General features: G+C 43.9%; 1 long non-coding RNA gene across 1 annotated transcript; it reads left to right on the forward strand.

Moving 5' to 3' along the window:
- The first annotated feature begins 3,361 nt into the window (after positions 1–3,361).
- Positions 3,362–23,111, forward strand: LOC148442267 (uncharacterized). Its single transcript, XR_015875833.1, has 3 exons — positions 3,362–3,395; positions 12,484–12,711; positions 23,070–23,111. It is a non-coding gene; the product is annotated as an uncharacterized LOC148442267 (long non-coding RNA).

Below are 23,111 nucleotides of genomic sequence, written 5' to 3' on the forward strand. Positions count from 1 at the left end.
ATCTGCCCCCAGCAGCGCAACATTGGTTTGTGTTGGAGATGATGTGTGTACAGGTGTAGATATTGCAGAGTTATATAGGGACACACCAGCGGAAGACTCACACTATTGTAATGTGGTGGAGCATGAGCAAAGCAGGGTTTTACGCAGCTCACCAGCTGCTGAGTGTATGCTACAAACAGGTAGCAGTGCAGGGATGCTTGAACAGCTTTAAATGTAAGTGTAAAGGTGGGTACTCACCTGACAGATATATCTGTAGATGATGGTGGTTCATACACACTGAACGACCATCATCTATCCAGTAGCCGCGGGTCCCGCTGGCCAGGGGGTGGGTCAGGGGTGGGTCTGCCCCCCTCCTCGGGGCTGCCACTGCATGTGTATGGGTGGTCTGCAGACATGTCCGTCCATTGGCTGTGCAACACAGCCAATACAATATGTCTGTGAACGACATCATTCACAGACATATCGTCAGTACATACTGGCCGACAGGCAGCAGATATATTGGTCAATCAATTGATCGGCCAATATATCGGCCAGTGTGTACCCAGCATTAACCAGGTTCTGTTTAGGAGCTAAGTAGGAGACTTCTGTCTTCCATCATTTCACTCTTACACAGTAAAAAAAAACATGGCCCCCTTCACACGTTTGCAGGTCCGTATGGAGGGGGCGTGGCTAAATGGATTTTTTTGCAACAACGGGGAACCGCCATGGGTTTGAATATGGCCCCAACGTATGCTAATTTATATATGCAAAGTTATGAGATAAAACATATATTGGCACATCCATTATCCAAACACATTTTGTTTTATATTTCTTTTATTGATGACCTGTTTGTGGTGTGGACTGGAGGTGAAGTGGACCTCCTAAAGTTTTTTAATGACTTGAATTCCATCAAGAGTACCATCAGATTAACCCTGAATTTTAGTTCATCAATGATACACTATTTAGATGTGATGATAAATATTGAAGATGGTCATTTTGACACTTTGGTTTACAATAAAGCCACAGACAAAAATACATTACTTGCAGCAGATAGTTTTCACCCCCTCCCATTAATGAAAGGACTTCCTTATTCTCAGCTCGTACGGGTAGCCAGGATAACATCGGATCAAACCAAATTGAAAGGTGAATTGAAAAAAAATGGGTGACATATTTGTCCAGAGGGGTTAGGCTTTGACAGAGGTACAAGAGGCAATTAAGAGATGTTTGGAAGTAGATCGATCTACGCTATTGAGATCTGACATTAGAGAAAAATCTGAAAGCATCAAATTCCCAACCACATATTCAATCAGTTCCACTATTTTAAAATGTGCAATATTACGCCATTTGCACATAATGCGAGCTGACCCAATTCTGGGGGACTCATGTAAAGAACCTCCATTGTTTTGCTATAGACATAGTAACAATTTGAAGTATTTAATTACCAGATCCGATGTAAGTTTGAGAAATCCCACAAATTGGTCGACAACAAAAAAAATTGAGTATTTCGTTGTCCAGGGTGCATCAATTGTAGGTTTTTGATCACAGGTGATGCCTTTGAAGATCCTGTGACAAAGAGAGTGTATAAAATCAAGCACCAACTCACATGTGAGAGCAAATTAGTTGTTTATGCGATTAAATGTCTATGCAATGACATATATATTGGTAAAACTATCAGAATGCTTAAAGAGCGGATGGCATTACACCGCTCTTCGATTAAGAAAGCGTTTATGAACCTGGATGGCAATACTCTCCCAGTGGTGAAACACTTTGTCGAGATGAAACATAACCCGATGGATTTTAAGGTTATGCCTATAGATCATATTCCACCGATGAAAAGAGGGGGTGATCGTAATAGAAATTTGCTGCAATGTGAAAGTAGATGGATCTACAATTTAAAATCTACATCTCCGATTGGTTTAAATTAGGAGATTAGTTTGTCTAGTTTCTTATAACCAGTGATATGTCATGTGTGGGTTTTCTTTTTCTTTTGTTTGTTTCTTTTCATTAGTGTACAATATGTATATGTTATACGATGCCTGTTCACCTAGCTACCTCCCTTTTCTCCTATGACATCATGCGCTCTAACTGTGTTATGTATAGCGATTGCCTTATAGGTGACCAATACTTAAAGTAGGACCTACAGTATACGAATTGTCCTTTTAGCAATGCAAGGTTTGGCTTGCGCTCACTAGCTTGATGTTGCTTAGCAACACTGGGTGTGGCTTGCGTTCCAGTCTAGAGAGGAAGTCCGGGAGCATGTCACTTCTGGTTTCGGAGTGTGGATGCGATGCAGCCTGTATTAGGCTCCCCTTGCTTGATTGCATTCTTCACAGGTGAACGCATGTTGGAGGAATGTTGAGGGAGGAGACAGGTGGCCAGGTAAGTATATTAGGTTGTGAGGGCTTATTGTTCAGCATGCTGCCCCAGGAAGAAGGTGCCTGTGTGCACCGATAGGCCATCGGGCATTGGGCTGTCTAAGGGCCTGATTCAGAGCCGGTCACTCTGACAGAGCGCTTGCTCTGAATCAGGGCCGGTCTTTTTATTTTTAAGAACGGCCTCCTGGCCGCTCGCATAGCTGTGGGTGACCACCCACAGCTATAGCGAGCGGCCATGTTGATGGTCGCGATGGTCAAGACCATCAACCATCGTTGAGACCCTTGTGGTAGGGTCTCATTGCCACAAGCCCCAGAGAGCTTTCGGCTCTCACAGAGCCACTGACATTACTTGTGATGTCAGTGGGGCTGGCCCCAGATGGTAGGCGTTCTTATGGGAATGCCTCCATTTGGGTAGCCACCCCCTGGCCCACCCACCAAAGGGGGCGTGCTGTCACTCAACATCGACAGCACGCCCCCTTTGGTGCGAGACCGGGGGCTACGGATTGCCCGTCGCTATCCAGGTCTCACGCATGCGCACGACGGAGCCGGCTCCGTCGTGCGCATGTGCTCTGGGCCACCATCGACCCGGTTGCAAGCGCCCAGCGCTTGCGATCGGGTCTGAATCAGGCTCTAACCCCGATCTTTGTTCCTGTCATTGAGTCATAGAGTGCTGAGTATTATGTCCCTGATTACAATATGAAGAATCTTTTTTGAAATTGCACTTTATGCAGTATTTGCACTTTTGTGGAACTGATTGTGGTACATATGCCTTGTACAATATGTAACCCTCTCTCCCGTACCTTATAAAGAGACCCTAGGTTACCAGATAGTATACTTTATAATATATGTGCCTCCACCTAGGCTGGGGTTATAGGGCTAGCCTAGGAATGCCCTGCCTGAGTTATATGGTGTAATATGATGAATTTAATGTGACATGTAATTCATACAATACTGGTGCGTTAACACTTTACTACAATGAATTGACCACCTGTTACTTTTCTCCACAGGCTTCCCTCAATGACGCTCCTCCAATTCCTAGAGGTAAGTATTGCACACTGCTTATAGTAGGTTAACACTTTTAGGGGTATTCAATGTGGGTGCGATAACCTCGTTTTTTGCGTTAATATCGCACTTTTTAACTTTTTTGCGTTAATATCACTGGTTTTAGTTTTACACCGTATTCAATTTCAAAGACTTATCGCAGTTTTGAAAAGTCTTTGATAAAAAACGGGGATAACTTTTCACCATTGAATAGGTGTCGAAAAAAAGTGCAGAATTGGGGTTTAGGGGTGCAGGCTTAAAAACAATAGCCTGCAACCCTGAGATTGACATATGAAAAAGACGTGTCAAAAAAAGTTTTTTAAAAAAATAGGGACACCCCAAAAAATTTATGTAAAAATTGGGGTGCAAAAAAAAAAATGGGAAAAAATTGTTAAACAATAGGGAAATAGGTTCAGGGCTATTCTGCAAGTATGCGGCACGTGTTTTCTAGAATAGAATTATAACGGCAGGTGCACAAATGCAGAATTTTTAAAAACTGACTTTAGGGACATCAAAATATGCTAGTACCCATTTTCATGTACCCCAAATTTGATGGGACCACTTAAAAAAATTAAAAAAATAACCTAAGTGCTCTTCTGCAACACTTCTTCAATGTTGTAAAAAAAACACAACTGCTGCGGCTATTTAAATCCCCGACTTTCAATTAAAGGCTAAGACGGGGGTACCCATAGTGTTCCCCCATGTTTTTACAACTTTAGGGGGTTCTTACAATTATTTTAAGGAAAAATTCGTAACTTTACGCAAATCCAACTTCGGAGTTTCCCGTTTTCGTTAATTTTATTTTTAATACGGGGATAAGCGGGAGCGCGCACCATACCTTTACGCAGAAAAAAACTCTGATATGAAACGTTAACTTCGCCAGGGAAGTTAACCTTTCATATTGAATACCCCTCTTTGTATTTACATATGTCATAAATTCAGAGGACAAACATATTGATACAAGATTCACTACATATATATAACACCAATTTTACTTCCATATGCAAATGGAATACCTTTTACACTAATATAAACTATTATGAAGTTTAATACCTTTACACATAAAATGTTGAGCATAAATCCTAGTATCACTTGGCAGCACAAAAGGAAGTTCAAAGTCCATTAAAGTTCAACACGGTCTTCCTTTGGTCATATTGCTGCAAATGTATATCCACATACACTGACAAATTTAGAAGAATGACATATAAGCCAGTACGGGTAAGGCCAGCGCTGTTTATACAGGTATATTATACTGTCTTTCTTATATAAGCTGGCTCAGAGCCAAAAGCATTCCTGAAGTGATTCTTCCTCACACTACCTCCCCCCCAAATCCTTTATAAATGATAATGTAAGACCAATAATTAGCTTCTGTCTCCATACAACAACTGCATTGGTCTTATAGTCTCATCCTTTCCTTCTCAGTATGGGTGTCAGCTTCTATACTATATATATTTCTCTCTGAGTTCAGAGCAATTAGTGGACTACTGTGGCTACTTAATGCTGTTTGCAGGGCAGTGTACTTTTCTTTATCTACTCACTCGCTCCGTCCTGCGCTGCGACTCAGCTGATCATGAAGGGTGGGCTAGGGCTGTAACTGCCTGTAACTGCCACTCTGTTACACTACAGGGAGACCGAATGGAGGCCGCGCCCACTGCCTCTGTAGCTGCCAGTCACAGCTCTCCGCCTCTAACTGCCTGTCAGGCGACTCTCCGCTTCTTCACCCTTCTGATACGGCAGCCTGCTTACGACCAGCATGCGGATCTTCCGGAATAGCCGCCGCCCCTTTTCACTGCCGCACTTCTGCAGATACAAAGTCTGAGACCCGCCGGAGCTCAGCAGGTTGTGCGGTGACTTCTCCCAGCTCACGGTAAGAGCCCTCACTGGCTTCAGTGCCGTAGGCTCTCCGGCGCCACCACCAACCGTCGCTAATAGCCAAGCGATAGCAGAGAGCATATCTGACCTGAGCGCTCAAGGGGGAACTGCAGACCAACTTATCTGTCACCCCAGCGCCTATATCCCCACCCTACAGCCGTGCGACCAGTCCCTAACTGTCACCCCAGCACCTATATATCCCCACCCTACAGCCGTGCGACCAGTCCCTAACTGTTACCCCAGTGCCTATATCCCCACCATACAGCCGTGCGACCAGTCCCTAACTGCCAGCAGCACAGACCCTTCTCTCCTGTCCCTGCATTACTAATAGACTACCCAGCTGCTCATGCCATTTCTAGCACTTGCCTAGGTAGTCTCATGCCACTGCTACCGGCTCTACCTCCAGAACCCAATATGCTTATAGTGTTATTATACACAATACATATAATGCCTTCCATTACATAGATTTTATCTTATGCAGTTATATATTCTTATATATTCAATATATATATTTCCTACCTACATTACAGTGACAATCCTTTCTGAATAAATAACATCTTAACACAAGAGTTTATCCATCTATACCTAAAGTATACACCAAACATACAGATATTTTCACATACACTTCCCTAAATATAAGCCATATATGAAATATGGCTACAAATATATCTATTCTTTTGACATTATATACATTAATAATACATAGTTGCCATAGTGACAGTAGAATGGGTTAGGTGTTTAAACATTTTACTGTCCCTTGTCATTTTTTTCCTTGGAAAATGTCTCTATTTTGAAAAACACTTGGAGAATGTTACAGCACTGTCATCCTGTACAGAATACTGTATCTTGGTGCCGGCTCTTACTCATGTCTATGGCTTTTGTAATTAAATATCAACTAAATATAAATGGGAAGTAATGAGACGCTAACTTTCAGGCATTGTCAGGATGGAGTTTGTAGTCCACAATGGTCATTATAGCTTTAATTGTGCATAACACACTGAGGTGAATCTGCTTAGCAGCAATGTGACCCTGGAAAGTATTTGCTAATGTTGGTAACTATAAATAATTAGTAAGCCATACCCTCCAACCGCAGGCAGAGGGGGCGTGACCTGCTGGGAAAGAGGTGTGGTTTCACTGAACAACGCTTTCTGATCCCAGGGCACGGGGGGGAACCTCTACTGGGGCCTACTACTGGGGGGGGCTACTACTGGGGCCACTGCATCGAGGGCGGACCACTACTGGGTAGGGGGCACTACTTGGGGGGACTACTACACACATCGCCGCCACGATGTGTGTGTAAATATACCAGCCTGAACCCGCCTCCCACCCTCCACCTGGCGCTATTGGGTAAGCGCTCAGGGGGAGGGAAGGGGCTCGGCTGTGCAGCACAGGACCGGCGCTGGGCGGAGGAAAACCTAGTGCCGGTCCTGAGTAAATGTGTAGTGCTGACCGCACTTACTGCGGTCGGCACTACACTGGCTAACTAGGACTTGCCGGTACTGTGGCCGGCGGCACCCCCCACGTGCCGCCGGTCCCACGGCGCCCAGGGCACGAGCACTGGCGGCCCTGCCCTAGTTACCCCACTGCCCCTGGTTACAGGACCTTTAGCAGTTTAGGTGAATATTATACTGTTACCTTTTTTTCATAGCACTGTTCTGGTTTTCCTTAGAAGGGCTGCAAGATATGGGCATGGCATGGACATATTGGGGGGGGTATTCAATTAGGCGCGAGAATAGCAAAAATCCCGCACCTGTGTGGTTTTTCCTGCAGGGCTGGCATTTTTACAATTGAATCAGGTGCAGGGTCTTGATGTTTTTGAGTGACTGGAGGCTCTTTTTTGAGCACTTCCAGAGCACGACCAATTATTCCTAAATTCCATATTTTCATGAAAATGGTCGGGAAATGTCCTGGCACCCTGGCGGCGCTTCCAATTAGCTTAATTAATCATGAATTACTTCACCTTCCGAAGTGGTGTCTTCTTCCTCCAGAGTCAGGAGCCAGGTCTTCTGCAGCAGGGTGAGTATCGGTGAGTGTTTGTAAGTGTGTATGAGTGAGTGTGAATGTGTCCATGAGTTTGTGTGTGAGTGCCCCCCGGTGTGTGTGACCCTCCCTTGTGTGTGTGTTTCCCCCCCCCCTTTAGCCGGCGCTGGGAGAACTACATCTCACAGAAGCCCTTTCGTCTCCCTGCAGCCCCCGGAGCCTCCCAGCAGCCCCCTTCCCAGTGACAAGATGGAGGGGAGGCCACCGGGAGCTGTGGAGACCCCCGGACAGGTGAGTTTTCTGGGGGGGTTTTACACACCAAAGTGTTTTCAGCTCTGAAAACCATGCAACCACTTTTTTCTTATTGGATACCGCAGGTATCGGTAGCGCGCATACCTGCGGTAATCCAAAATTGGGAGCGAGAGGTGCGAGGTTTTTTAACCTCGCTAAACCTTGCCCCCAATTATATATGCCTCATTGGGGAGTGGTTGGGTAGAAGCCTGGCCTCATTTGTTCCTTTCTCACAATCTGAGTACTGGAAGGTATATACACACATCTTCCGTCAGACATAGGCCCCATAGGATTACCAAGGCCCAAAGTCACCCTTTTGTTAAGAAGAAATCTGCCATGTGGGGTAGATAACTGTGAACCCTAATCATAACCAGTGAAGACTTCTTAAAGAAGCATAATGCTCTACAAGTTTGCATCAACCTCCATTAGGAAAATGTACAGTAGTCTCCTCCAACAACAAATCTTTTTAGCATCATTTGTTGTAAAAATAAAGTTATAGCAACATATAGATGTATCTCGTGCCTCATGCGAACCTCGTCTTCCGTGTCCACTCTGTAGGTTCACATAACATAATAAGCTGCTTTATCCATAATGCATATTACTGTACATTATAGTTACACAGACACTGCTGAATATTCTTTTGTGTGTAAAAAGTCTGAAATCCCCATATGAGGTTTTGACTGAGAGGCAGTTCTTACAGTGTATGAGATTTCGGCTTCCGCCAGGGGGTTTTCTATAAATGAGTTTTGTTGTAGGCTGAAAGCCACTTCCTTTTCTGAAATGTCACAGGAGACGTGGTGGGCTGCTCATCAGTGTTATACTCATGTCACACATAAGATGTTATCTGTCATTCTGGAAAAAAGTCCTCGGCAGACTCTGGGTATGAGTTAGTTACATGAGATTTTCTCATTCATGTCTCAAACTTTAGCGAACAAACAGCTTTATCCCTCAAACCACATGTAGTCTCAATGATGCTCAAACCACATGTAGACTCAATGATGCTCAAACCACATGTAGACTCAATGATACTCAAACCAAATGTGGACTGAATGAAGCTCAAACCACAGGCAATATTTATATCCATGTGTTCTCCTTTCAGGACACCTATATCTCACACTCGTAGCTTTTTAATTTTTTTAACTCTTTGGTTTATTCTTTCTTCCTAACCATTCACACATATCCATGTAAGTAGAGTCCAGAGACTTCAGTAGAGTTAGGCAGCTGGCCACATATGGGTCAACGCTACTGTCCGGCCCATACGTTTAACCTCTAAGAGGACTCCTAGCATAGCCCAGTTGAAAATAGGCCTGAGAGCATACAGTTGCTTCAACCATGACCCCTGATAGCATCACTGCCTCTCTCACAAACAGTACAGTAGCTCTTCTTCTGCCGTTCTCTATCCAAGAAGGCCAGAACCAGATAACTCTTCCTCCTGGCATCTCTGCCACAGACGTGTGCTGATGGCTCAGAGAGGAACCAGCCACTTCTGGGGAATGAGGAATCGGGGTGCTGAGAAATCAATTTGAGATGAAGTAAATTGCAGGTCTCCCTTTCTCCAGCAAAGGCACTGGGGGGCTAAAAATAAGTTGCCAGAGTGACAATATTTTGGTCTTTGCAGCATTTGCTGTGTCTGGTTTCATGTTACGTGTTGCGTCCTCTGGACCCTGGAGATTATATTTTCCATGTTATTCATTCTGTCCCTATCACCAGAAACCTCTACAATCTGGCGGAACCGATCTACAATAGGTAGCACTTATCCTGAAGTCACATTCCTATCTCCCTATAGTGTGTGTCTGTTATCAACTAGTCTCCTTCATTTACTGTTTTGTTCCAAAGTGTAAAAACTAGAGATGTGCGCCGACCCCCGTGTTTTGGTTTTGGATCTGGGGCGGATTGGAATGGAAAACCAGCCCGGGAAATTTCTGGAAGCAGCCCTTCTGGGGGCGGGTCTGTTGAGGGGGCAGAGTCTGTGGCTGAGACACCTAGGGGCTGGGGGAATGAGGCTGACACTTACACATTGGGGCTGTGGCACATGGACTGAGACACCTAGGGGCTGAGGGAAATGAGGCTGACACTTACACATTGGGGCTGGAGCACATGGGTTGAGACTCTCAGTCCATGTGCCCCACCCCCAATGTGTGAGTCTCAGCCTCATTCCCACCAGCCCCTGTGTTTGTCTCAACCTCGCCTCCCCATCCGGCCCCCCCATGCAGCCGCCACCACTTACTTGCAGATCCTCAGTTTGTCTGCCTGCTGCTTGTCTCTCTAGGCCGCGGCATCACTTTGCAGGCTGGCTGCTGTCCTGGAGGTGGGGAGTCATGCCGGCTGCAGAGGGGCTGGACAGAGGCGGTGCTGTCAGTGGTGACTGACAGGCTCCTCAAAGGCTTGTGGGAAGAGCTGGTGCAGCGTTTGCACATGCGCATCTGAAATTGTGGAGATGCCCGATCGGGGCTCAGCTCCGATTGTGGCAGTGGGGGTGGGAAAGTGCGGGCCAGCCACCAGCCACTGAGGGGACCGGCCCAGCGGGAAACGGCCCGGTTTCACGACAGCCCAATCTGCCCCTGGATCTGGGTCTCCCCTGGTTTTGGATCTGGATTGGTTTTGCCAAAACCTCACCCCCATGTTTTGTTTTTCGGTTTTGGTTTTGGATCTGGATTTTTTCTTAAAAATATCATAGAAACAGCTAAAATCACATACAATGGGCCTGTTTTTGTTCCTACAGTATTATTAACCTCAATAACATTTATTTCCACTCGTTTCCAGTCAATTTGACCACCTCACAGCTCACAATATTGTTTTCATCCAGTTTAGGCCCAAAATTTGCACCAAGCTAGCTGGCTAACTAAGCTGAGCGGCAGTAGTGGGCGGCACAAACAAGTGGAAGTTCAACGTCCAACATAGCACATCAGGAAGCAAATGTTTTTATCATTCAAGAGAGGCCTGAGGGAGTTGGAGTATGTATGTAGTTGAAGGCAGGGCAGGTACAGTGTCCTTATGATGCTCCAGACCGGCTGTACAGATTGCATGGTGTCTATCTAGAGCATCTAAAGGACGCTCCACCGGCACCGCAGCAGTGATCCCGGCTGCAGGGGTGCCATTCAACGGCAATGTTGGGAGGCTCTCTGTGGGTAGCACCGGTCCCACGTCCCTAGTTGTGGCCCTAACTTGGATCGTTATTAGTAAATACAGTTAGGAAAATAATGTTAGCTTGATTGTCTCCTGAATATTGATGCGCTGTTTTCATTTCCTATCCCGGCCCTCTAAAAATAGATTTCCTAGAAGTCTGCATCCGGACACGAGAATGTCGACATGTTGTGAATGTCGACAGTCAGAATATCTACAGTACATTTTAGTGTTATACTTAGGGTTACGGTTAGGATTACTTATTTTAAAAAATGGTATGTCGACATTCTGGCTGTTATAAACATATGAAATTTGAGAATGTCAACAGTTTTTAAATGTTGAAATTTTGAACATGTAGACATTCTGACTGTTGACAAATCATACCGCACCCTGTATTTCATGTATTACATATTTGATGCTATTTCTTATCAATAATTTCAAATCAATCATTTTAAATAATTTTAATAATTTAAAATAGGATTCAGTTTTCTTTATTTACTGTTATTATTGAGTATTTCAGGCTGCTCTAACTATCAGTTCATCTGCTGGACCCGTAGAGTACAACTCCACCCTTTAGAATGTAAGCTCTCACGAGCAGGACCCTCTTCCCTCATGTGCTCCTCTTTACACTTTCTTCTACTCCTTACTTCCCATTAGGGCACCTAACACGGGACTGCCAACTCCCGGCAGCTTATTGTGAGTGTTTAATCGCTATTGCAGCAATGTATATAAATCGTGTCCTTGTCCTGCACTGTAATGTACTGTAAGTTACTTGTTTCTTGTTCATCTATTAGTTCTATGTACTATGTAAGGCGCTGCGGAACACTTGTGGTGCCATATAAATAAAGGATAATAATAATAATAACTGGCACTGCTGTTACCATCTCAGGACTTCCATCGATGATGTTACCGTCAGCAGCTCCCACCGCACGGGAAGCAAGTGCCCTGGCTCTGCTCTGCGTCCAGCAATGAGACACATATATAGACCAGGGGCACAGCTACCCCCAGGTGACGGATAACCACACAAGAGGTAGGAGAAGAGAGGGAGGTTCTGTCGAAAAATATGGTGAAGGAAATTCATGGCTATAAGCACCTGAAGTGTCTTGACATTTCTACATTGTTAAATTCCGGCTACTGGCGTATCTAACATGGGCCCCCGAGTCATGGGGGCCACACTGCCCATCCCTGCGCCCAGAATGGTATGTCTGTAGCACCCTTACCCTCTCCTTACTATATGCAGCTGTAGCTGCTCTTATCTATCTAACACCTTACACTTCACCTTTCCTCATTAGAGTGATGCCCTGGGGTGGCTCAGCTGGGCCTGTTTGGGGGTGTCCTGCGCTCTGGATTTCAACCCCAGTATATTAGGGACCTAACCTCAGAGGTTACCTGGGTGCGGTGGGTAGGCCCATAACCATTGCCATGATTATGCCGAAACCTCAATTTATTTATTGTAAATTCTATTGTAAAATGTATTATATATAATTAGTAATGTTGGAGTTGTGCACTTGTAATTCTTCTTTTTATGTCTGTAGCACCCCTCAATATTAACCTTTACACGTTTCCTGCTGGTGTAATCTTCCTAACAATATATTCAGAATTAATTGTTTCCCATTCTGCAGACACACCTGGCTAGTCTATAATTATCTGGATACTGGATATTGCAGACATTTCTAACATTGTAGAATATTTATCTACACTACTACTGGGTGATAAATCGGCAATCTATGCCATATATAACAATAGTTTCAGCTTCAAGGTTTTCCTTTATAGAGTTTTACTTACAGTATTATAACAATAAAGTGCCTTATGTCTTACCCAGGGTATCTGAATAAGATTACTTCTACAAATGCCAGCGCGTCTCACAGAAGAGATAGCAGGAGCTGTATGGGATATCATTAGTGACGCACAGAGGCTTTGTACTGCGGAGCAGGAATTTTCACTCAAGTAAAAGCAATTTTACATTTTATTCCAAAGAACGAAAGAAGAAGGCAGCTCTTACGCTAAAGCTTTTCCTTTGAAGTGAAAGAATGAAAATCTGGGATCCAAGGTCACATTTCATTTTTTAAAACACATTATTTTAAAAAGTTTGCTTCCATTTTTTTATTTTTGAAACAAAATTTTGCTGACTGAAACCCGAATAGTAAAAATTGTAACTTGTGCAGGTAGCTTCTATGTATATAACACAGTATACTGTATAAAGTGAGATCACAAAGATAGGAATAACATTTGTATTGTGTATATATATATATATATATATATATATATATATATATATAAAGCACTAATCCACGGCACTCACCATTCCTAGATTTGGGGTGCAACATGGTATGTGACCACATTGTTTAAATAGAAATCACAGGGGCTCTGCACTCACCATAATAACTAACAATAATAATAATAAACATAATAAACAGTGGGGTTTTGGTTCATGAATTGATCAATGCATTTAAGCTTGCAGCCCATCGTCACGGGACCCCACTTTACTGCAAGTCCCTACTCTATTGCTCAGAATTATAACATGGACATCACATTAGTGTTAAACTAGTTATCTAACTTGTGTCAGCTGTTTTCCTAGGTGCTTTGCAACAGGTGTGCTTGGTGACTGTCTCACATTTAAAAGCAAAGTTGCTGTGAGTTTAAACCTTGATAGCATACCCTGAGTATAACACTAATGTGATGGCTATGTCCATGTTATAATTCTGAGCACTAGAGTAGGGACTTGCAGTAAAGTGGGGTCCTGTGATGAGGGCTGCAAGCTTAAATGCATCGATCAATTCATGAACCAAAACCCCACTGTTTATTATGTTTATTATTATTATTATTATTATTATTATTATTATTATTATTAGTTATTATGGTGACTGCAGAGCCCCTGTGATTTCTCTCTCTCTCTCTCTCTCTCTCTCTCTCTCTCTCTCTCTCTCTCTATATATATATATATATATTATTACCCTGTTTTGTTCTATAAATGTTTCCAATTGTAAAGCGCAACGGAATATACTGCGCTATGTAAGAAACTGTTAAGAAATAAATATTACTGAAAGTTACAGATCACTGAAAATGTGGGGAAGGTGTGCACATATGAACTTTTTGTGGGGTAACAGGAGATTTTACAGAGGCACAAACTACCTGTAATATAGGCGTAGAATATTTTGCTCATGTTCCAATCAGGGTCATACCGCTCCTTACTTTTATTATATTAGCAGTTGAATATAAAGCCAACATAGATGGTCAATTCAGTATAAATTGGCAAACATGTAAACAGTCTATGGCCAAATGTGTAATCAGGCAAATATTTTGTTGGACCATATTCAAAAAAATTTCAGTCATCTCCTTCTAAAATTAGTTTTTTTTAATAGAAATACTTTTGTTTGCAGAATACCAGTGCAGCCAGATACCTGGCTTTGTGCTCTGTCTTTCCATGCCTAGTGATTTATAACTCACAGAACTGCATTCCTCTTTGCTGGGAAATAACACACCGACTGCTAGGTGGACAAGTCGTGCGGAGTGGTCATTTATTACAATGCAGTCTCGCCCTGTGCGCCAGCCCTTACTTGCAGAAGTAGTTACCTGCTAGCCCAGATTTATGTATTCTTCTACCCCACACCAACCTTCAGAGTTCTCCACGGTTTCCCCCTTTACAATTAATTCAGCTGTAATCGAGCATTTTGTCTATGGAGATGTCAGTATTATTTAGCATTGAGAGAGTAAAATATATATTAAATAATATAAATTATATCAGTGGTTTACAAACTTGGGCCCTCATTCAGACCCACTCGCAAGCGGACGCACGTACGTTAGGCGTACGTACAAAAATATTTAAATTCAATGGCTCGCTCGTATTTTCGTTCGCATCTAAAATTCCTCCCTAAACTCTGACGACCCCTCCTCTAACTAACGAGCGTATGAAATAGCGAGCGTACATCCCCGAAATGGCTTGAAAGGAACGCACGCACAAGTATAAACAGGAAGTGGCCTTGTCAGATGTCGATTACCTGCTCCTTTATTCTGCCTACCTCCCTCAATCGTATCATGCCAATCAATGTATCAATTAGCTTAATTGTTTTTTTTTTTTCAACACAATGCAAGAAACTTTACTCTTGTCCGTGTTTGTGTTTACCCGCAGAATACGTACGGATGAAACATTCGCTTTTATTGTTCAAAAAACATGTGAACCACAATTAAACAATTGTTCTATTGCTGTGGATCCCCGCATATTTCCCTGGGTTCATTTCTTTATTTAAATTTGCTTACGCATGTCACTGCATCAAGCCTATCATAACTCTCCAGAGATTTCTGGCCCTGTCGAACACATGACTCATACACTAACCAATAAAATTGCTCCTGTTAATTTCCAAAATACATTAGCCAATCAGAAAATTTTTACACACTTTATCAAAAATGATTTTTAAGAAAAACACCATTGCCATCATGAGAGCCTCCGCATTCACCAGGCGTGAGCTGCTGGTGCTTACGGAGGTCATGGATCGCCGGATCACCAGCCAACCTCAACCCATCACCAACCGGCAGAAGCGCTCCGCGTATGCGGAGGCACGGTCCCGCCTGCGGTCCTTCGGCTCACGCCGCAACATCGGGCAGCTGGAGCGCAGGTGGTCCGACCTGCAACGGCGAACGCCCCGCTTGCTGGCATGCTTTCGCATGCAGATCCTGGAAAGTAAGTGTTATGTATTGTGGTTTTAATGTTTGTGTTTGTGGGGCAAACTGCGTGTGCATGTTTTCCTGTCTGTCCTATTTATTATTTGTACTCATATCTGCGTGTGCATGTTTTCCTGTCTGTCCTATTTATTATTTGTACTCATATCTGCGTGTGCATGTTTTCCCTCTATTTCTGATTTATTCATTCTACTCCTATTTGGCTTATTTTTTGGGTTTTTTTTTTTTTTTAGTATTGGTCCCCGGATTTGTCCATAAACTAACCGCAATTTCTTTGACATATTTTAGGGGGACAGCCAAGACTCCGCCGTCACCGTCCGTCCAGACGGCGTTCCCGGCCACTATCCCCAACCCCCAGCCAACACTCCACCCCAAATCTTTCCCCTATTCCCCACTCCTCCCCATCCTTCCCAGACCCTCTCCCGGAAATGTCGGGCCTCCTTCCCCTCCGTCCCACTTCCCCCTCTCCTCCACCCACCCCTCTTCCAATTACCCCCTCCCCGGAGTCCATCATAACTCCTCCCCATTCTTTGGGGAATGACGGAGCCTCCGAGGAGGATCATGGAGGCATTTCCGGAGCTCCCGTTTTGGCTCCCGGTATGTTTTTATTTTGTTTTTTTTTAAAGCACAAACTGTTTGTATGTACTCATGTGTCGTGCCTTTCTTTGTGTTTTTGTGGCTTGACTTTTGGTGATTTTGCAGTTTGCCTTTACCTCTTCCTGGTGATTTCAACATACACATATCACACCTGTGGGAATTTGTACATAGGCCTTGTATTTTTGGCAGCACCCCCTTTTTTTTTTTTTTTTTAGGTTTAGGAGTGATTTCGTTGTGTTTTTGTTTTTTTAATGTGGATTCCCTATTGTTGTATTAACCCACACACTTTTCTCACCCACAGAGGAACAGAGGCGTCGGCAAGAGGTGGCGGATTGTGTTGGCCAGATGCGCCAACATGTAATTGGCATTCTGGTGGCCCTCGACCGGCTGTCTGGCCTCCTTCGCCAGTAGTTTTTTTTTTTTTGTTAACGTTTCAAAATAAATTTATTCAGACAAATATACGTTCTGGCTCATTTTTTAAATCCAAAACCAAGATAGTTTAGCATGACATAAGTAGACTGTTCCTGCAAGGATTTCCCTTTTTTAAAAGTTAGATTGTGTTTTGTCTTTGTATGTCAAACAGACACAAGAAACACATAACAGTAACAATGTCATTTCCCTTTTTGGGTGTAGTGTCAATTACATATTTCTACATTTTACAGGTTCCTAGTTGGTGCGCAAGCTGCTTAGGCCAATCTTACAAATCCCAAGGTTGGGCCAGGCTTCCTTTTGGTGTGGGTTGGGAAGCTAAAATCATATTTCAGTTTAGCTCAACTGGCGTCAGTACTGGATTACCCCTTAGTCAAATGTAACTTGTGTTAACCTGGTTACACTTGCTGTTAACGTCCCAAAAAAGGAAGACCATTTCACTCTCCAAACATTTATTCACCACATAACAGAGAAAACAAAGTGGTCACTCCCAAAAAAAGAACACAGTGATAAATTCAAATACAACACATACCAAGAAATAATTAAATAAAAACAAAAAATCAAGAACTGGTTGACGAAGGACCATGCCAACATGATTCCACAAACATGGCGTTGCGATATGGGTTCCAGAATATATGCCCAAAAGGACCAGATCCAGGTTTGGTAAGGGTAGCAGGAAGTAGTGAGCGTTGGAGTGCCAAAGATTATGTGAACAAACAGAAGATGGTGAGAAAAAAAACACAAAATTAGATGTTCGCAAACAAACACAAACACATTAGGTATAAACACTGTAGTTTTGTTACAACTTACCTAAAAAATCTGGCCACCACATCATCGCGTATGGCCCCCCCACATACTGACCTCCGACCAACCTCGGGGGGGCCATCCTCAGGTAAGGCATCCTCTGGCTGCATTGGGACACCACTCCTTATGGCAATGTTGTGAAATATCCCACACAGGACCACAATTTTAGACACCATATCTGGCACATACATGAGCTCGCCACCAGAGCGGTGGAGGCATCTGAATCGGCCTTTTAAAAGGCCGATACAGCGCTCCACCACTTGCCTGGTGGCTGTAAGTGCGGAATTATACGCACTTTGTGGCCCTGGTGTGGGAGCCAAATAAGGAGTGAGCAGCCAGGACATGCAAGGGTATCCACTGTCTCCTGTGAAAAAAAATAGACAACATCAGGAACACTGTGTATGAAGCTTAACATTGTTATGTACTAAAGGTCTCCACTTATCCAGAAGCCACGCATCACCAGCTTGTAGGTTGGTTAATTTCTGCCATATCCCTGATTGCCGGATGACGAAGGAGTCATGAGCACTTCCTGGTAATTTAGCATTCAGGGACAGGATCTGGAGGGAGGCATCACATACCACCATTACATTCAGGGAGTGATAGTGTTTACGGTTTCTAAATATTGCCTCCAGCCGTGCTGGAGGCTGAAGTGGTATGTGATTACCATCCACAACCCCTATGATGTGTGGGAAGCCAGCTATTTGGTAAAAATTGGCCTTGGCCACACTAAGGGCACCCATATCCAAAGGCATTTTAATAAAATGATGGAGGTGCTTGAAAAGTGCCTCCATCACTGCCCTCAGGATCCGGGAAAAGGAGGATTGGGAGATGCCCGCCACTATTCCCACCGTTGTTTGAAACGATCCTGAGGCACAGAAATGTAACACAGTGGTGGTATTGCTGTTGGACTGTCAATTTGCCGCTCAAGATCACTTTCTATTAATGAGAGAGTGTCTATGATGATTTTGGGAGGTAGACGGTAGCGTCTTAAAACCTCATCATCGGGCATTCCAAAAAGGGTGACACGTGTTTGAAATATCTGGGGCCTTGCATGCCTACGATGCCTACGCCTGGGACGAGTTTGAGGTTGGTCGTCTTCCGGGAGCAGGGCCAGAACAATTCGCCCCAGATCTACCTGAAATTCCAAGTTTACAATGTAAGGCTTTTGAGCCACCCCAAAAGTAACATAAAACAACTTAGCTTTATGATACCATCCATAGCTGCTTACATGCCGGGGTATTGTCATGAAACGTATAAACTGTAAAAAAGCCAAAAATGAGACATCAAAAATTTAGAGGGTGATTTTATGTTTGTCAAATTGGTGCAAGCCAACACATAAAATAGGCGAAACACACATTTGGCCATCGATGAAAACGACATTGCACACCGTACGTCAAATAGGGGTCAAATGGACCCCAAAAATGGAAAAGGGAAAAGCAAAACTGGTTTACATGATGAATAAGCCTCGAAAAATGCGTTAATTATTTCGCAAATGCAAGTCACTACACCAACAGTCAAAAATGCGTTAATTAGTTCGCAAATGCAAGTCACTACACCAACAGTCAAAAATGCGTTAATTAGTTCGCAAATGCAAGTCACTACACCAACAGTCAAAAATGCGTTAATTATTTTGCAAATGCAAGTCACTACACCAACAGTCAAAAATGCGTTAATTAGTTCGCAAATGCAAGTCACTACACCAACAGTCAAAAATGCGTTAATTAGTTCGCAAATGCAAGTCACTACACCAACAGTCAAAAATGCGTTAATTAGTTCGCAAATGCAAGTCACTACACCAACAGTCAAAAATGCGTTAATTAGTTCGCAAATGCAAGTCACTACACCAACAGTCAAAAATGCGTTAATTAGTTCGCAAATGCAAGAAAAATAATGGACTTACCAAAATCGAATATATAAGATTTCCCTCAAAAAGGTCTTTGGGTCCGAAAGCCAAAACAAACTAAAATAGATGAAATTAGTGTTAATAAAAAAAAAACCAGAAGTAGACACCAATTGGCCACAAATTAGACTGCACAAAACTTACCAAATCAGGAAACGATGGCAAAAAATAAACCAAAAAAATGCGAACGGAAAACCAAAACAACTGTAGCAAACCAAAAAAAATACAAACACCGCCAAATCCTCCAACCGCAAACAACCAAATCCAACCAACTTAACCGCCAACAATCCAACAACGCAACCTCGACTTCACACACACCAAGCCATAAATAGTGTTTATTTTCCCGCACAAATTAAGGATGAATCATAGGGACGCACAATCAATGATGCGGCCGCAAACCAAGGACGCATGTATAAATACGTCACAAAATCACATTTAATTTCTGGTTGATTTCATTCTGGAAGCAGAGACATGGCTTCAGACCAGGGAAACAATGGCCAAAATTCCGGCGGTAAGGCCTTCATGCATTTTGTCTCAATGATTCTTTTAAAACATAATATTGTGCAAGTTGTGAAGTGGCTAAATCTGCATATTTACCCAAATAGGTGAGGAGGATGACATGGAAGAGACTGCTGGCCCCAGTCAACCCGCCAAAGCTGCCAAAAAAAAAAGGCAGCCACATTTCACAAGCAAGGAGATGGAGGTTTTGATCCAGAAGTGCGTTGACATCCTGCCCCAGGCAGCCAGGAATATGAGCCAAAGCCAGAAGTGGAGAATGTGGGAGGAGGTCGCCGTTGCTGTCAATAGGGTGGGTGATTATGTCCGTCTAGCCCGGGATGTCAAACGGCGGTAAGTAAACACTTTCCCATCCTATAAACAAACCCCATTGTAAAACAAAGGATAATGGTTCCAATTTCATTCCACAGATGGGCAGACTTCAAATATCGTCTCAAACAAAAACTTGCCGACAGGGCTAGGCATGCAAGGGGGACAGGTGGGGGTCCCACCCCTGTGTCATTGGAGTTGACAGACTTAGAAGAGCTGGCACAGGGGTGTGTGCAGGCTGTGGAGGTGTTTGGCGTGTCCAACATGGATACGGACATGCCAGACTTTGCGGCTCCTCATGTTGGCCAAGGTAAGTCTTGTGATGTCACCAACTCTGAAATGCTATTGTGCCAATATGTAGATTCTAATGTGAGTCTTTTCGCATTTTTCCTAACAGAGACAGAGGCGGATGAGTCTGCTCCAGAGGGGAGCCTTGGCCGCAGAATTTCTGCTGGCTCTGCAGGGGAGGAACCAGTACATCCGGCTGAGGACCCTGCAGAAGCCAGTCCAGGGCGTGCCCCCTCGCAGGCAGTGGGCCTCCTCACAGAACTCAATTTTAAATCGGATTTCCATACGGAGATTCTGCAGAGGATGGACGCCAGTCTGATACGGGTGGCTGAGGCCCTGGAGCAAAATGCTGCGGCCAACGTGACCATTGCTCAGGCCCTGGCGGAAAATACCAGGGCCAACATCCGCATCGCCGATGCCCTGGAGCAGCTCGTTCGCCAGCACATGGTGGAGCCGACCTCCCTTCCTGCCGGAACATCCGGATCCTCCACCTCTGGCACAACATCAGCCAATCCTCCAAATGTGCCTAGCCCTGTGCCTAGTCCAGAGGCCACAACATCTGCCTCTGGATAGGCCAGCCCGATGGCATCCCGGACCCGGTCTGGCGCCCACCCTCACCCAGCCAAACGGCCGAGAAAACGGTGACAGCAATGGCGACTTTTCCCACACTCCTTCTGTGCTTGGCTCATATTCCTTTCTGGTCAAAACTTCCCTCTCCTTTCTTGTGAAATGTTTTTAATTTTGGTATTTACGTTTATGTTACCAGTTATGGCTTTTTTTTTTTTTTTAACAAATATCTTTGCCACAAAAAAAAGGCAACAAAATATTAGGCCAATTTGTTTGTGTTTAAACAATAAATTTAAAACAAAAAACTGACATTGTATTGTGACATTATTGTACAAATGGGTTACATTTAATCCTGGCCCTAAAGGCAAAAACTGACCCTCTTAAAAAAAAAAAAAGGCCTCTTTAAGGAACGTTTAAAAAATCACATAGCGATGCAAATTCCACAGTAAACCAAAAAAAAGGGGAGCTAATTAAAACATGATGACATTATTGTTACAATAGGCCATAACCAACAAATTGTGGCCAAAATAAAACACCAAAAATGTACGCTAATTGATTGTGTAATCATGACATTAGCAGCTCTGATTTCCACCTGCGTACGCTTTTGTGCTATCCCAATAAACTGCTTTCCAAACACATACCAAGCCGGATTTCAATCCAACACTAATTACTTTACTGACCAGCCGCGATTAATCGCAGCACCATCGTTGAGTCCCGGGACGGAGGAGAAGGCCATCGCCAATGTGGTCGAGTAATCCTGACCCTAAGCTGTGCGAGCATTTTGAAGGGAAAGCGGATGTTCCAGTGACGTATGAGACGGTCCGAACACATTTGACGTTCGCATCTGCTAATGTATGTACACCCCAAAAACGCATCGCCACGCCTGCGTTTTTTCATCTCCACCCCCGTCAACACCCAAAAACGCCCTGTTCTGTCAATCACATTTGACATGTCACTTCCTGTACGCTATTTTAGGAACGAGAGGAAAAAAGCTCGCAATCTGCCGTACGCACATGCGCAGTGTAACACCGACGCATGCGCGGTTAGTCAACATCGGAACGCAACGAGCGTACTGTTGTTAACGTGCGGCTCTGAATGAGGGCCTTGGTTCTCAAGGCACCATTACAGTCCAGGATTACAGGAAATCAATGATTGAGCACAGGTGGCTTTATTAAAACCTCAGTTAATTTAATTTAACCATCTGTGCTCAAGCATGGATATCATGAAAATCTGGAATGTTAAGGTTCCTTGAGATGTGGAATCCACTGGTTTATATTATTCTGTGTATAAAATGTTATTGCATCATTCTTATTAGTCTATTCATTATCACTTAATTTCTACAGCTGCTTTTGTAGAATTTAAGTTTTGGGGCCATTCATCAAAAAGGTAAAACAGAATATATCACAGATATCTCCTGCTTACCTTTCTCTCCCAGAATGGTCCGCTGTCCCTATACACTAGTATCACAGATATCTCCTGCTTACCTTCCTCTCCCGGATGGCCCGCTGTCCCCATACACTAGTATCACAGATATCTCCTGCTTACCTTTCTCTCCCGGAATGGCCCGCTGTCCCCATACACTAGTATCACAGATATCTCCTGCTTACCTTTCTCTCCCAGAATGGTCCGCTGTCCCTATACACTAGTATCACAGATATCTCCTGCTTACCTTTCTCTCCCAGTATGGCCCTCTGTCCCCATACACTAGTATCACAGATATCTCCTACTTACCTTCCTCTCCCGGTATGGCCCTCTGTCCCCATACACTAGTATGACAGATATCTCCTACTTACCTTCCTCTCCCAGAATGGCCGCTGTCCCCATACACTAGTATCACAGATATCTCCTGCTTACCTTTCTCTCCCGGAATGGCACGCTGTCCTCTTACACTAGTATCACAGATATCTCCTGCTTACCTTCCTCTCCCGGTATGGCCCTCTGTCCCCATACACTAGTATGACAGATATCTCCTACTTACCTTCCTCTCCCAGAATGGCCGCTGTCCCCATACACTAGTATCACAGATATCTCCTGCTTACCTTTCTCTCCCGGAATGGTCCTCTGTCCCCATACACTGGTATCACAGATATCTTCTGTTTACTTTTGTCTCCCGGAATGGCCCTTTGTCTCCATACACTAGTATGGAGACCTACATTTATTAAGCTCCATAAATACCTTCCCTTTGGGAAGGAGTCCTGGATTGTGAAGAGAGGTTGGAATCAGGCCCCTTATGTCCTTACAAGGCAATTTCATGCAGTTAAAATTTATACTAATCTAAGGTCTAATATACTATATTTGTATAAAGATGTAATATATTATAGGAGAACATCTACTGGAAGAAAGAGGATTCACCATAAGCAGAG

Source organism: Taudactylus pleione, unplaced genomic scaffold, assembly GCF_031769625.1.
Source record: "Taudactylus pleione unplaced genomic scaffold, aTauple2 ptg001579l, whole genome shotgun sequence".
Taxonomy (NCBI): Eukaryota; Metazoa; Chordata; class Amphibia; order Anura; family Myobatrachidae; genus Taudactylus; species Taudactylus pleione.